Source organism: Zingiber officinale, chromosome 11B, assembly GCF_018446385.1.
Source record: "Zingiber officinale cultivar Zhangliang chromosome 11B, Zo_v1.1, whole genome shotgun sequence".
In the NCBI taxonomy this organism is placed as follows: Eukaryota; Viridiplantae; Streptophyta; class Magnoliopsida; order Zingiberales; family Zingiberaceae; genus Zingiber; species Zingiber officinale.
In genome coordinates this window covers 84,770,831-84,787,442 of record NC_056007.1, presented here as the reverse complement: position 1 = coordinate 84,787,442, position 16,612 = coordinate 84,770,831, and positions in this window count along the sequence as shown.

Sequence of the window (16,612 nt, the reverse complement as noted above, 5' to 3'; positions counted from 1 at the left end):
TTCATGACTTCAATCCATTTTTCCGGATGAAGGTATTATTTGACTTCTTAGAATGATGTAAGATCATCTTCTAACCCAATGCCAAACTTATGCTCTTGGAGATATACATAATCACAAGATATTGTAGATCACTTTTCTTTAATGGATCTCCTTAGTGACACTTATCTTGAGGTGATTGGAAGTCATTCTCAATCATAGGAGGGAATTCTTCCATTTGAGATGACGTACCTTCCAATTGAATTAGAGGGGGCATGGAAATATAGTGGTCAACTACCCCTTCTGGTTGTATAACTTCAACTGTATATGGAATGGTAATTATTTCACTATATTCTGCATCAGTTGTTACCATATTAGGATTATCAATGTTCTCCTTAAATGATATTTTCCTAATTATATCACTCCCACCATCCTTAATAAATTTAACTTTTCCCGTCTTGAAAAAGGATTTACTCAAGGGGTTGAAAAACTTGAAACCTTTTGAGTTTTCAGAGCATCATACAAAATGACAGCTAATGGTTCTTGAGTCCAATTTCCTTTCGTTAGACCTATACGACCTAGCTTTAGCTGAACAACCCCGGACATGTAGATGCTTAAGACTAGGCGCTCTATCTATCTACAACTCGTATGGGATTTTTGTTATCGCTTTACTAGGAACTCGGTTGAATAGGTAAACTGTAGTTTGAGTGTCTCACCCCACAAGGACTCTAGTAGAGAGGAAAATATAATCATACTTCTCACAATGTCTTTGAGGGTTCAATTTCGTCGCTCTACTATACAATTCATCTAAGGTGTTCCAGACATGTATTGCGCCATGATATCACACTCAGTAAGGTAATCCGCAAATGACTCAGGACATTGTTCACATAATCCGTCAGATCTACCATAGTATTCACCATTACGGTCTGATCTTACAATCTTAATCTTATTACCAAGTTGATTTTCAACTTCGGCTTTGAAGGTTTTGAATAGGTCCAGGGATTACGACTTCTCATGAATAAGGTACAAGTATTCGTACTAAGGATAGTCATCTATAAAGCTTATAAAGTATGCTTGACCATTCCAAGAAATCTTAGGGAACAATCCACATATATATGTATGTATAAGCTCTAAGGCATCATTCCTCCACCTTGTACCCTTATTACTTTTGTTAGTCATTTTTCCCTTGATATACTCAATGTAGATTCCAAAATAAGACATATCGAGAGAATTAAGAATTCCTAGTGACATTAACCTCTCTAGGCGTTGTTTAAAAATGTGTCGTAAACGCTTATGTCACAATATAGATGAATTCTCATTTTTCACACTATGCTTCACACCTATACTATGCATCATAAGATTTCTGTATGAGTTTCAGTGTTCAATTTATATAATTTGTCAATTAAGAAACCAGTATCATACAAGATAAAATTTTAAAAAATACTAAATTTTCCATTAAAAATGAACAAGTGAAACATCCCTAAATCTACGTTTAAATAATTAATGCCAATTTTCTTTGTTATTAACTTTTTATAAATAATTAATCTAACAACCCAAGTTAAGTCGTAAAGGAACTAATTGTTCTTAAATTCTTAACACAAATTCTAGGATTAATCTTCTAGTAGAAACACCTGAATTGCCAGCATTCTGAGTCTATTCAATTATCAAGGCCTCCTATCTCATCTGTCTCACCTCCTGCATCGAGTCCAAAGATTTAACACGTTCAAACCATACTTGCATGACATAAACATAAAGTAGATCATATGGCTAACGGGTTTAAGATAAATGATGCATAACATAAACATAAAGTAAATTATATCACTAACTTTAACATAAATGTGGCATGTCATAAACATAAAGTAAATTATATTACTATCAGTTTGACATAAATGCAGCATGATATAAACATAAAGTAAATCATATTACTAGCGAGTTTAACATAAATATTGCATGACATGAACATAAAGTAAATCATATTACTAATGGATTTAACATAAATACGACATGACATAAACATAAAACAAATCATATTACTAACGAGTTTAACATAAATACGACATATCGTAAATATAAAGCAAATCTATTACTATCGGATTTAACATAAATGCGACATGACATAAACATAAAATAAGCCATATTACTAACGGGTTTAACATAAATGATGCATGACATAAACATAAAGTAATTATATTACTAACAGTTTTAATATAAATATGACATGACATAAAATAAATCATATTACTAACGAGTTTAACATAAATGCGGTATGTCATAAACATAAAACAAATCATATTACTATCGGATTTAATATAAATGCGGCATTACATAACAAATCATATTACTAACATATTTAACATAAATACCACTTGACATAAACATAAAGTAAATCATATTATTAATGAGTTTAATATAAATGCGGCATGACATAAACATAAAATAAATCGTATTATTAATGAGTTTAACATAAATACAGTATGTCATAAATATAAAGCAAATCATATTACTTTCGAGTTTAACATAAATGCAAAATGACATAAACATAAGCATCCTTAATAGAGTTCAGTTCAATGAAAGTGACCTGTAACATAAACGTTTAATCAAACATTTACCTTAGTACTAGGTTGGTAGGAATTCTGAATCTTGGAATTAAACCACTACCCATACATAATTTTGGCAAGCTTCCTGAGCGTAGGTCTCCGATTTATAACTCAACACATACATAATTTGGTTAGCTCCCTAGACTTAGATTCCCAGTTCATAACTCAACTCATCCATAATTTGATAAGCACTCCGGGCTTAGGTCCCCAGTTCATACCCTACCCATACGTAAACATAGTTTGGCCACAGTCAAATTACATTCCTCAGAAACATTTCTTAGTCCCATACATATGCGCATATAACTTTTTCATAATCCATAGCATACATAATCATTAAAACATGGTCGAGACCCAAAATGTTGGTCGCGACCTCCAAGTTCCTAAACAACATAAAAAGTTCAATGCATAACATTCTTTAAACATGGTATTTATATACTATATGGTCTGGATAATGCATCAAGAAAAGTACTTAAATAATGTTAGGGTTTAATCAAAGTCTCACATTGGAAAAATTTGAAAAAAATCATGGGTTTAAAAGGATACATGATATCTTCATTGGTATGAGGCCTTTTGGGGAGAGTCTAAAAGCAAAGCCATGAGGGCCTAGGCCTAAAGTGGACAATATCATGCCATTGTGGAGATATGTGGGCATCCTTTGGGTGCAACAAATGATATCAGAGCATCGTCCAGACCAGATGTCATGGTGGGCGACCTTGAACGAAGTTGAGGGTAGGCCCGAAGTAGGTCAGGGTGATCGGATGCTTGCGAGGAGGCTCGGAGAAGGTCAGAGTGACTGAATGCTTGCGACGAGGCTCGAAGTAGGTCAAGGTGACCAGATACTTACGGGGAGTCCTGGAACATGTTAGGATGACTGGATACTTGCGGGGAGGCCTAAAGCAGATCAGGATGACTGAATGCTTGCGGGGAGGTTTGGAGTAGGTCAGGGTGATTGGATGCTCGCAGGGAGGCCCGAAGCAGGACAAGGTGACTGAATGCTCGCGGGGAGGCCCGGAGTAGGTCAGGATGACTGGATGTTTGCGGGGAGGTCTAGTGCAGGTCAAGGCGTCCGGATGTTCGCAGGGAGGCCTGAAACAGGTCAAGGTGACTGAATGCTCGCGGGGAGGCCCGAAGTAGGTCAAGGTGACCGGGTGCGGATGCTTGTGGGGAGACCCAGAGCAGGTCAGGGTGACCAGATACTTGCAAGGAGGCCCAGATCATAAGAGTAATTGTGATCCTTCGTTTAAGAGGAGGATTGTTGGAGTTCAATCAAAGTCCCACATTGGAAAGATTTGGAAAAGATCATGGGTTTAAAAGGATACATGATATCTTCATTGGTACGAGTCCTTTTGGGGAGAGCCCAAGAGCAAAGCCATGAGGGTCTAGGCCTAAAGTGGACAATATCATGTCATTGTGGAGATATGTGAACATCCTTCGTGATCCTGTCCGAAGGCTGAATCAATGGACGCTGGGCACGGAGCGCTCTTCGACTGCTGGAACGAAGCTCCAGCGAACCTGCACAGAAGTCGAGCCGGGAAGGGGGTTCCCGGCGGCGACCCTCCGACGCTCAAGTCAGGTAAGCAACGATGAAAAAGGTGGCTCCCAAAGTCTCAGAATACGTACCTCCGGCGAAGTCTGAGGCTCTTTATATAGAGTTGTGAAGGGTTATGGCACGTATACCGAGGTGCATATGTGTCCTCTGTCCTTTCCTCGGTATGCGGTTGTCAGAAAGCTCACCTGACCCATACCGCTACAGTCAAAGCATGTCCTCGATGGGACAGCAGAATCCCCTGTCACAAAATTTGGAGCATGGCCCACACGTGAAACCTACTAGTTGTCAGAAAAAGAAGTCCCTTGTCCTTTTCCCCTTAGCTCCAAACCTGTCGCCCGGGCGGACAGCTCCCTCAACATCCGGCTGGACATCCGCAGGGGTTTACTTGTGCTTTGTGGAGACTAATAAGCAGTGGTGCCTTATGGCTTTGGTCGGCCTAGAGGTCAGCTCGGCCCATGACCTTTTCAACTGAGCGCCGGAACCCTGATTTGACAGGGTGCCTTCCAACCATCAGTGTATATCGTCCGGTCGACAAGCCGACCGGACGCATCCGGGTATTCAATTACACCGGCCGGCCGTCCGTCCGTCCGGTCGGACCCGGATGGGCGGCTGTCCCGGTGACTTCCACTTAGCGTTGACTTCACAAGGGGGGGGCCCGCTCTTACTACCGGATCACTTGCCTCCTCTTCAAGTCTAGTCGAAGGAGGCGAATAGTCCGACTGACTGGACTGTGAATCTAGCCGAACGGCCCCTCCGTGCTAGTACTCTTCGTCCGGTCAGCCGTAGAGATATCCTTGAACGAATCAATGATGACCTTCATCGGATCTCCTCGTGTTCTGCACCAATCTTCGACATCAAGGTTGATCATGCTCTCATTAAATGCTCCGAATGATTGAATGTCACGTGGAGCAATGCCATCAGAGTACGGCGGCGGTAGCATGATATTTTGACATGATCGAAGCAATTCGAAATGGACGGCTAGATGCATGCTTTGATTCCCGTGACCTGGATCCAACGGTTGAGGCCGCCCGGCCTTCACCCTATAAATTCTTCGTTTCCTTCTCTCCCTCACTCGCCTCTGCGACTTCTGCTACTGCCCTCTGCGCTTTGGAGCTCCGGCGATCCTGTTTCGGCCCTCCGACGCTCTCCGGCGCCTTTCCTTAATCCCTCTCCCCGCAGTAAGGTTTTATATCTTTCCTCCCTCTTTTCCGGTGTCTCATTCGCATTTCTTTCCCTAGCTCCAATCTTTGAAACTTCTTTTCTTCGTCGGTTGTTTTCCTCTGGCCTTTCCGCTCCTTTTTTGATTTCTTCCGTCCGGATCATGGCCAGTTCTTCTCATCCCGAAGAACAATCCCTCGGCCCATGGTACACTACCATGCGGTCCCGATTCGAACAACGGGATTTCGATATTTTGACAGACAATTTCGAAATCCCCGAGGTTTTCGAAGTTCGCCTAGCTGGTCCCTCCGCTCGGCCAAACAGACCGCCGCGCGGCGCTTTCTGTGTCTTTCGCGACCAATTTACCGTCGGTCTACGGTTTCCTGTACATCCTTTCATAGTAGATGTCTGTAATTATTTTGGTGTGCCGCTCGGCAGTTTAGTACCCAATACCTTCCGTCTCCTCTGCGGCGTTGTTGTTTTGTTTAAGATTCACAACATCCCCCTCCGACCGGAGGTCTTCTTTTATTTCTACTACCCTAAGCAAGCCGAGCCGGGCACCTTTATGTTCCAAGCTCGACCCGGCTTGGTCTTCTTCAACAAACTACCCACCTCCAATAAACATTGGAAGGACTATTATTTCTACATCCGCATGCCCAGTCAGCCAAACTTCCCGACCCAGTGGCAGGTCAGTCTGCCTCCTACTCCTGAGTTGAAGAAATTCAAGACCCGACCGGATTATCTTCATGCCGCAAATGTACTAGCCGGTCTGCGACTTGACATCAACAAACTTCTTCACGAGGGAGTGATGTACATTTTCGGACTGAGTCCTATACGGATCCCACTTCCGACCGGCTTCGGTAAGAATTTTGCTTGGGCATTTGCTTTAATTGCTAACTGATTTCTTCTCCTTTCCATGCAGCTAACATTGTCATGGACTCGGTGATGGCCGGCGTTCTGAAGAGAAAGGCAGTGGCGTTGGAGGCCGCTGCGGCTAAGGAAATGGAAGCGCTGGGTATTCAGCCGGTCGGTTCTCACGAAGGAGAGAGCGGCACCCAGGCTGAATCGGCCGCTCAGGCCTCTCAACAGCAGGTGGCCAGCGGAACTATCCCCTCTGGGGAACCAACGACCCTCGAGGAAGGGTCCGCTCGGGAGGAGGAACAACCCCTGCAAAAGAGGCGCCGGGTGGAGACTCCGCTGTGCTCGGCTACCTCAGCGGTCCAACCCTCCGACCGGGCCGCCGAGACTGCTAGAGGCAAAGCGCCTATGGCAGAAACCATTTCGTCCGACCGGACTCCTTCTGACTGGGATGAGCTGACTGCTCCGGTTGAGGCCACTCCGGTCAACACTCTCCCCCCTGCTCGCCATTCAGTCCAACGCTCGACCATCCATTCGCGATTTTCCGCGCCGGCTTCTGATCCTGGTCGAGCGATCCCTGGTCACGGCCGCACAATACGGGTCACTCTTCATCTCCCGACTGAAGAGTTGCTACCAGAAGCCGATCGACCAACCGTGCCCGAGCACACCATTACTTTGAAAGGGCCCCTAGCCGAGATGTGGGCCGACGCTCGGGCGCGAGTTGCAATGATCCCCCTTCGGAACTTAGCCAACAGCCACATGCAGGAGGCTACGGAGGTAAGTTCATTTTTTTTTTTTGAGGTTTCGCTTGTATTTTTTCCGCTCGGCTTTTAACAACTGCGCCTTCTTGCTTCAGAGATGGGTGGAAGAGATAGCGGTTTCCAGCCGCCTGGCTATGGCGGACGAGGAGATAAGGCAACTGCAGGCGGCAGGCGGTCCGAGCGGCTCTCAAGGCCCCTCGTACGCCGAGTTACAAAAGGAGCTAAAGAAAGCTCAAACTCTACTGGCGGCCGAGTAGAAGAAAACAGCTGATCAGGCCCACGCCCTGGCCGAGTCCGAGCGACAAGTCAAGTCGCTTGACACAAAAATAACTCTGGCCACCACTCGGAAGAATACTGCTATCTCCGACTTGGAGAAAAAGAATGTTGAGGCCCGAGGCCTGGAGTTGAAGATAAAGGAGCTGACGGAGCAGCTTGACCGGGAGAAGGCGGGCCGCTCGGCCGACACGGAGAAGATTGAGCATCTGAATGAGGCCCTCACAAGCTCCCAGGCGGCCTTCAAAGAATACCAGGATGCCGAGCCGAGCCGAGTGGCCGCTCTTCGACAAAACCACATCCGATAGCCTGAATTCTCGGAGAAAATTTACGAGCGGATGTACTCAGCTTTCGACTTGGCCATTACGGCCACTATGACCTATCTGAAGTCGAAGGGCCTTCTTCCGAAGTCCACCAATATTCCAGCCGGCGATCAGGTGGAGCTCCTGAGCAATATTCCGAGGGACCTCTACGACTATATTGAGTAATTCTTGTAATTTGGTCGCTCGGCTGAATATGAACCTTTTTGTACTTAGGCCACTCGGCCCAAGGTTTTAATTTCAATGAAATGCTTTCCTTTCGTGCACTCTATCTTCTTGCACTTTGTCCCTTTGCTAATATGTGTGTTACCCGCTCGCCTATTATCACACCTGCGGCATTTGAGAGGCATTCTTGCAAGTACTTTGCCAAGCCCTTCCGATCGGACGACTATCATTCTGTGTTGCTATCAAGAGTCGCTCGATATAAACCGACCAGAACCTTTGTGCCTCGAGTCCGAGCGGAACTTGGAATCGGTCGAACGATATCGGCGGAGAATACGGATAATCGCAGTTTCGACGATATTCCGCTCGGATTATTTATAGACGCCGGCTCGTCTCTCGATATTTAACGTCGGAGCTCGACGGTCTTCCGCTCGGATTATTTATAGACGCCGGCTCGTCTCTCGATATTTAACGTCGGAGCTCGACGGTCTTCCGCTCGGATTATTTATAGACGCCGGCTCGTCTCTCGATATTTAACGTCGGAGCTCGACGGTCTTCCGCTCGGATTATTTATAGACGCCGGCTCGTCTCTCGATATTTAACGTCGGAGCTCGACGGTCTTCCGCTCGGATTATTTATAGACGTCGGCTCGTCTCTCGATATTTAACGTCGGAGCTCGATGGTCTTCCGCTCGGATTATTTATAGACGCCGGCTCGTCTCTCGATATTTAACGTTGGAGCTCGACGGTCTTCCAGGCTAATTTTGACTCTGTCGTTCGGCAAAGCTTTTTGCCATCCTTTTTATCACCTTTGCTTCCTGCATTATGAGGATACAGGCTAACAGGAAATATACAAAGAATTAGCGCCATATTATACCACTTTGCTTCCTGCATGTGGCCTTCGGTCCTCGAGCGTTTGCCTCGATTAATTTACCTCCGGCCGAAAGGCTCGGGGCCTTCGTTCCTTGTTGACGATGCCTTATATTTGTTCTCTTGATTTTTCATTTCTGCATTTCAAGTATTCAGTCGAAAAAAAGTACACAGGATGATTTACATTGGCACACCTTTCACCCCGCCCGGTAAGGCTGGAGGTGGTTCGCGCTCCACGGCCTATCTAGCTGTCGACCGTCCTCATCCTCCAAATAATACGCGCCCGATGGAATGCAGCGGTGGCTTGAGGTGCTTCCGCTCGGCCACCCGACGCAGATGTTGCTTGTTGCTCCGGCCGCTCGGCAGATACTTTCTGTTTTTGCTCCACAAGTTTGGCGACCCTTATCTCGACCAGAGCGTCGAGTTCTTCCGTCGAAAGCGTCACCGTGTGTTGTCGTCCAGCCTCATCCATTGTTTCCGGTCGGATGCAGGAGCGTTCCCACAGACGACGCCAAATTGATCCTGTCCGAAGGCTGAATCAATGGGCGCTGGGCACGGAGCGCTCTTCGACTGCTGGAACGAAGCTCCGGCGAACCTGCATAGAAGTCGAGCCGGGAAGGGGGTTCCCGGCGGCGACCCTCCGACGCTCAAGTCAGGTAAGCAACGATGAAAAAGGTGGCTCCCAAAGTCTCAGAATACGTACCTCCGGCGAAGTCTGAGACTCTTTATATAGAGTTGTGAAGGGTTAGGGCACGCATACCAAGGTGCATATGTGTCCTCTGTCCTTTCCTCGGTATGCGGTTGTCAGAAAGCTCACCTGACCCATACCGCTACAGTCAAAGCATGTCCTCGATGGGACAGCAGAATCCACTGTCACAAAATTTGGAGCATGGCCCACACGTGAAACCTACCAGTTGTCAGAAAAAGAAGTCCCTTGTCCTTTTCCCCTTAGCTCCAAACCTGTCGCCCGGGCGGACAGCTCCCTCAACATCCGGCTGGACATCCGCAGGGGTTTACTTGTGCTTTGTGGAGACTAATAAGCAGTGGTGCCTTATGGCTTTGGTCGGCCTAGAGGTCAGCTCGGCCCATGACCTTTTCAACTGAGCGCCGGAACCCTGATTTGACAGGGTGCCTTCCAACCATCAGTGTATATCGTCCGGTCGGCAAGCCGACCGGACCCATCCGGGTATTCAATTACACCGGCCGGCCGTCCATCCGGTCGGACCCGGATGGACGGCTGTCCCGGTGACTTCCACTTAGCGTTGACTTCACAAGGGGGGACCCGCTCTTACTACCGGATCACTTCGGTAGCAACAAACAACATAAAAAAGTTCAATGCATAAGCGTTCTTTAAGTATGGTATTTACACCCTATATGTTTTGGATAACGCATTAAGAAATAGGTACTTAAGCAACATAAAAGTCAATGCGTAAACATTCTTTAAGCATGGTATTTACACCCTATATATTCTGGATAACACATCAAGAAAATAAACAATGAGGTATTGAACGTGCCTTTTGTGTCTAAACGCCTGTAAAATCCACTTTGGATGCGAGAGAACTAGGGGCATGATCGGGGCATGCCTTTTACTTCGATTTTTCACCACAAAAACCCACGCCTTCTTTCTCCTTTAGGGTAGGGGACGACATCTCTCTTTTTCCCCTATGTCTTATTTATTGGTTGCTCAAATATTAGGTCCAATATTTAAATAATTTATTATCAAATTTGTTTATTTATTGCTCAGAGATTAGGTCTAATAATTTAATACCAAATATATTAAATTATATGCGTGCAATTAATAAAGACTTATCAAACACCTATTAATAAAGACTAGGTCCAATAATTAAAAGATTTATTACCAAGTTTATTTATTTATGGTTCAAAGACTAGGTCTAATGATTTAATACCAAATATATTAAATCTTATATGATCCTATCCAAAATCCAAAATCAGCGAAGATGGTGGACTGGGAATGTGGGCTCTCTTTGACCCGATGAAGACATTTCGCGATCTACAAAATAGAGAACGTTAGTGTCAGGCCGGGAAGGGGTTCTCGTCGTTGGCTCTCTGACGCTTAAGTCAATTCTAGCGATGTGTAAAACAACAGAAACTATAGCATAAGTGTGTAGAAACGAAGTTGTACATACTTCTCTCAGTAGATGGGAAACCTCTTTTATAGAGTCACTATAATGTTCGTGCACGTATCCCAAAGCGTAGGCACATTTCCTAAGTATCCTAGAAAAATATAAGTCAAAAAATATCTCTGATACTATAACTTAAACAATCATGCAGTTCTCTGATGTGACAACCTAGAAGCTTCTAAAGTATGATTCCCTACTAGACATGCTCAGCTGTCAGTGGCACAAACTCTCAAAAGGATATGATAAAATATTTGGTGAAGTCATGTGCAGTCGGTCGGAGCTGGCTTATCTCCACTTAGCAGTATCCTTAGGGTCTGTCGGCCAATCTCTTTCCTTGCTTCCTAACCCTTATCTGTTATCCCCCTTTGACCGGACGCGAAACTCGGTCGACAAGACCACCTGCTGCTTAGTTCTCTTTGTTATCGGAGGGTAATTTTATCCGGCCGAGGAGAGTCCGGTGTACTTGCCTCCTGATCTAGTACCATCTGCTAGGCAATATCTAATCCGCTCAGCCATACACGATCTGCTCGGCCCATTTGGCTGGCCTGCTTAACTTTGTCTTCCACGTCAGCCAATCTTCCTTATTTTGACCCATCTTCGATGGGACCCCATCATTACCAGATCACTATATAATATATTAAATCCTATATGTACAATTAATAAAGACTTATCAAACACCTATTAATAAAGATTAGGTCCAATAATTAAATAATTTATTACCAAGTTTATTCATTTATGGCTCAAAAACTAGCCCAATGATTTAATACCAAATATATTAAATCTTATACATGCAATTAATAAAGACTTATCAAATGCCTATTAATAAAGACTAGGTCTAATAATTAAATAATTTATTATCAAGTTTATTTTTTTATGGCTCAAAGACTAGGTTCACTGATTTAATACCAAATATATTAAATCCTATAAGATATATTAAATCCTCTATGTGCAATTAATAAAGATTTATCAAACACCTATTAATATAGACTAGGTCTAATAATTAAATGATTTAATATCAATGTATTAATTCCTATTCGTGTAATTATTAACCATAATGGGAGTGTATTTAGTAGGCATATTTCAAGATTTAGATTAAATATTTTAACTTATTTTAATTATGCATTGGGGTTTTGCGTAAACTGAATTTGGACACTACAACAAGTGTATTCAGATTTATCCAAAAATGAAATAAAAATTAAGTTTCGTCTAAAGGGCAACACGACAAATGTATTTTCCAAATTCAAAAGGACATTGTTCCCTAAACAACTCAAAAGACACCTATTGCATGCCTCCACTTTTATCTTCTTGCCAGTTATCGTATAGATGAATCTTTTAACATTAATTGACATCTAGCTCCTGAGGTAACCCTGTATAGTTACACTTATGCGAGTAGTTGCACAAGTATCTATCCACCAAGTATTAGTAGGTACAGTAGCTAGGTCGATTTCTGAACTAACAAAGATAAGAAGTTTGCCTTTCTTGATATGTCAGTTGACATATTTAGGGCAATCCTTCTTCAGATGACCTTTCTTTTTTAAAAAAAAAAAAATAAGTTGGGTCAAGATCTTATTGCTTTTGCACCTTAATCCCTAAAACCCCAGTCACTACAATTGTTTACCCTTACCCTTACCATTACCCTTTTTCTTCTTCTTGTGTCGCAAAAGGCAATTCGCTCGACCCCAGCACCCCCGTCAATCCGTCCCTAGGCTAATACGGAGGAGGTAAATCATGAGTGACTACTATCCATTAGTGCAGTTGGCCAAGGCATGAGGGAAGGCATGCTTGAGCCCTTTTTCTTCTTCTTGTTTGAACACTGAGATGAGGATACATAGTGAGCACTATGAGATGTGTCACCCCTCAATCTCTCTTCTTCCTATATACACTGGTCTATGAGCTCATTTAGTAGATGTTTCTTCTTTTGAGTATTATAGCCAATCTTAAAAAGAGTGAGCTATGTAGGCAAAGATATTGGGATAAGGTTTACAAGGACACTTTCAGACATGTCTAACTTTAGTGCCTTAAGCCTTGTAACCAAGTTGGACATCTCCATGATATACTCCCTAATATTACCCTTCCCATTGTACCACATGAGCACTAACTTTGTGAGAAGTGTAGTAATATAGACCTTTTCATTTAAGGCAAATCGGTTCGCTAATTCCTTAAGGAAGGTTTTGGCATCCTCATTATCAGTTATTAAACCCCCTAAGTGATTCCAGAATAGACATCCTCATGATCATCAGACTCATGTGATTTGATCACTCTTACTTGTCAAAGATCACTTTTTGATTTGCAGTGAAATCATTAGTTAAAAGTGCAGGGCGATCATGCTTAAATGCAAACTCTAGATCCATGCAACCCAATAAAATTGTAATATGCTCTTTCCATTATCCAAAATTTGTGTTAGTAAGCACAGAGATGTTGTTCAAATTAACAAACATTGAGAGTACTACATAAACAAAAATAAAGAACATAGCTCAATTTAACAAATAAGGCATGTATCTCTATAGTTGTGCAATAATAAAATACAACAAATAAAACATGCAACTATATGAGCATTAATAGAGATACCTTGTATAATATTACATTAAGTCTTTAGACTAAATTGTAACTTGTTATTGGAACTCTCCAAACAACTCATAATTACCTTCATCTGCTATATAACTCGCATTCCTTTGGGTCGACGTATTATGCGCATGATACTCTATTTATGAGCTTCCTTAGTTAGCTTATGTTTTCAACCATCACTCACAATACTTTTAATCGACCACATAATGCTCCTTCCTTTGGGTAGACACACCATGCACATGAGTTAGAAGTTTAACTTAATTCATGAGTTTCCTTAAACATACATCCGACATAAGAATGACTTTCCATTGGGTCAATCACCCTTAGCATGGATATATATGTTGGTGCGGGAAGCATCCGACGATCGAACTCAAGTTTTGATAATGGCAAAATGATTCAAAGTTAAGTTTAATTGTTATCTAATGTGTATAATTGAGTGTTTTAGGATCTTAGCTGCGGTTAGGCAAGGGAAAAACCCTAGGGGGTGGTAACCCTAGGTCATAGGGGGTGGTAACCCTATGCGAAAAGTCTTGGCGGGTCGAGTGTTTCAGGCGAAAGTCCTAGGGGGTGGTAACCCTAGGTGAAAAGTCCTGGTGTCGCGAACCAGGTGGAAGACTGGACGGGTCGGGAAGTGGGCGTCCAGCAGAAAGTCCGGAGGCAACGAGCGCCGAGCAAAAGTCTAGTCCATCTGGAGGATCGCACTGGCAACAGGTAAATCTCCTGAGTGGAGTAGGTGAGGACGCGTTCCCCGAAGAGGGAACAGTAGGCGTCAGGTCGACCTAGGGTTTCCGGTCGGAAACCCGAAGTCAGACCCGGACAGTCCGAAGGCTGTCAGTTTATTCGTTTATATATTCTATTGTGTTCTAACTCTGTTTTGCAGGTGACTAACATTTTTATGCAGAGTTAGAAGTGACCGGGATCGGTCGACCGAACCTTGGGATTAGTCGACCGAACCCACAAATCAACAGATCAGATCTCTAGAGGTTGGACCGGGCTCGACCAGGGGATCGGTCGACCGAACCTAGGTTGGGTGTCGACTGGATCAGGCTAACTGGGCTGAGTCAGAAGAGCTTATCGGTCAACCGGACCGTTTTATTGGTCGACCGAACCTCGGATGGAGTTTGACCAGAACAAAGAGGAGCGAGAGGATCGGGCGGATCAGATAGGAAGAGATCACTTGATCGGTCGACCGAACAGGGGATCGGTCGACCGATCCGCCTCGGGTCAAACCTGATCCCGAGACTTGGGGATCTGGATCATCGTCTGCAGAGCTATAAAAGGGAGCCTTAGGGTGCAGCTTCGATCAACGATTTCAGAAGCAAACTTTCTACTTCCTACTGCTAACAAGTCGATCCCGAAGTGCTGCAACATCATCCCGACGACCCGGAGCTCAGTTCTTTCACCTTTCCATTGTTGTTGGTATATCTTATTGTTATTAATTATCATACTTCAAATTGTAAACATTTAACGAGCTTATAGTTGTTGCCCACCGAAAGCGATCAAAGATCGTGGGCCTTGGAGTAGGAGTCGCCACAGGCTCCGAACCAAGTAACCACTTGCGTCTCTGTGTGTTTGCATTTACTTTCTGCTACGTATTTTACTCCGATAGTTTTTCGATTCAGTTAAAATAGCCACGAACGCTATTCACCCCCCCTCTAGCGCGATCTCGATCCAACAATATATCCCTCTACACTAATACTCCTAGTCTCCCCAATAGATCCCGCTTTGGTGATATTATAGGTTTGACTAAGTAGCAAGAACGAAGAAGAATCTAGGAAAAATCTATTAAAAATTGAGCTAAATTCAGTTATCAATTGATTGATATCAAATACCAATTGATTGACACATTTCTTAATTGATTAAGAATATATGAGAATTGATTCACACATGCACTAATTGATTGCCCAACATTGGTAATCGATTAGTACACAACAATCGATCCCCTAATCGATTTCGAAGGTTACTATTTACAGTTCATCTACTCTAATCGATTGATGAACTCCAATTGATTCACCGATCGATTCAGAAACCTTCTATGGACAACCCAAAATCTTAATCAATTGCCAAATTGATTGGCAAAAACTAATTGATCAGCCGATCGATTCATAAACTCTTTGTGGGCATCCTCAAATTCCTTAATTGATTATCTTCTTATGGTAATCGATTGATGAACGTCAATCAATCACCCAATTGATTTGGAGACTCTCTATTCGCAAATCAAGTTCAAGTAATTGATTGGCTCAATCAATTGATGAACACCAATCGAACAACCCAATCAATTTGGAAACTGTCGTGATCTGACAACCCCAATCGATTGACCCTCATGCTAATCAATTAGTAAACACCAATCGATTAGCCCAATCGATTTGGGAACCTTCATCGCGATCTGGCAATCTCAATTGATTGACTCTCATGCTAATTGATTGGTAAACACCAATTGATCAACCTAATCGATTTGAAAACTCTCTGTTCGTGATTTTGAGCATCTTAATCGATTGAACCCGTATGGTAATTGATTAGTGAACATCAATCGATTACCCATTGATTGGTAACTGAAAAATCTAATTTTTTTTATCATGATTTTTCAGCCCAAAGAACCCTAAAACCACATTGCCAATCGTGTTCTTCGCGGATAATGCGAAAACCTTGATTCATAGATTAAATCCTAACCTATCCATGCTACATTCAACGAATATTCTTCGATTTCGCTCATCCATATGAAATTAAATGTAAAAATTAATGTATATGTTCCAAATCGTTGAAAATAATCCTTACACCTTAAAAACTGACAATAAGCTAATCCTTAGCTCTGATACTAGCTAATTGTAAAAATTGTGATACATCAATAATGAATTAAAGGATACATCTACAACAGAATCTAGCTATCATCAATCTCTAAAGTAATATTAAAACTGAAACAATAGCTAGCGAAGAGCTGACATGAATCCATCGTAAGACTATTGCTTCTTACTTGTCATCAGAGATCCAGCAAGCATAACGGATGTCTTCCATAGGATTGAGTAGGCAACCCTAGGCCTAGGTCCTTCTCAATGGGGGAGAAGAAGTAAGAGGAAGAGATCAAAATTCAGCATAGCCTAATGAACCATATCTCTTCCTTTATATACCTGGCCCAACCTACGGGGACTAGATACATCATAAAACTCATCCATCATTAACAGTGCATCAATGCTAATGAACTGGGTTAATAAATCTACAAATTAAATCCAATCCAAACTTTCTTTATATGTAATAAAATATTAGCTCGCTTAATTGAGATCTAATTTTCTTAATGACAATTAATTATTTATGTTAAAGAATAAGCCAACTTAATCCTACACCCTAATCCTCTGTCGCTAAAAGATGGAATTTTGTAGATGAGAACT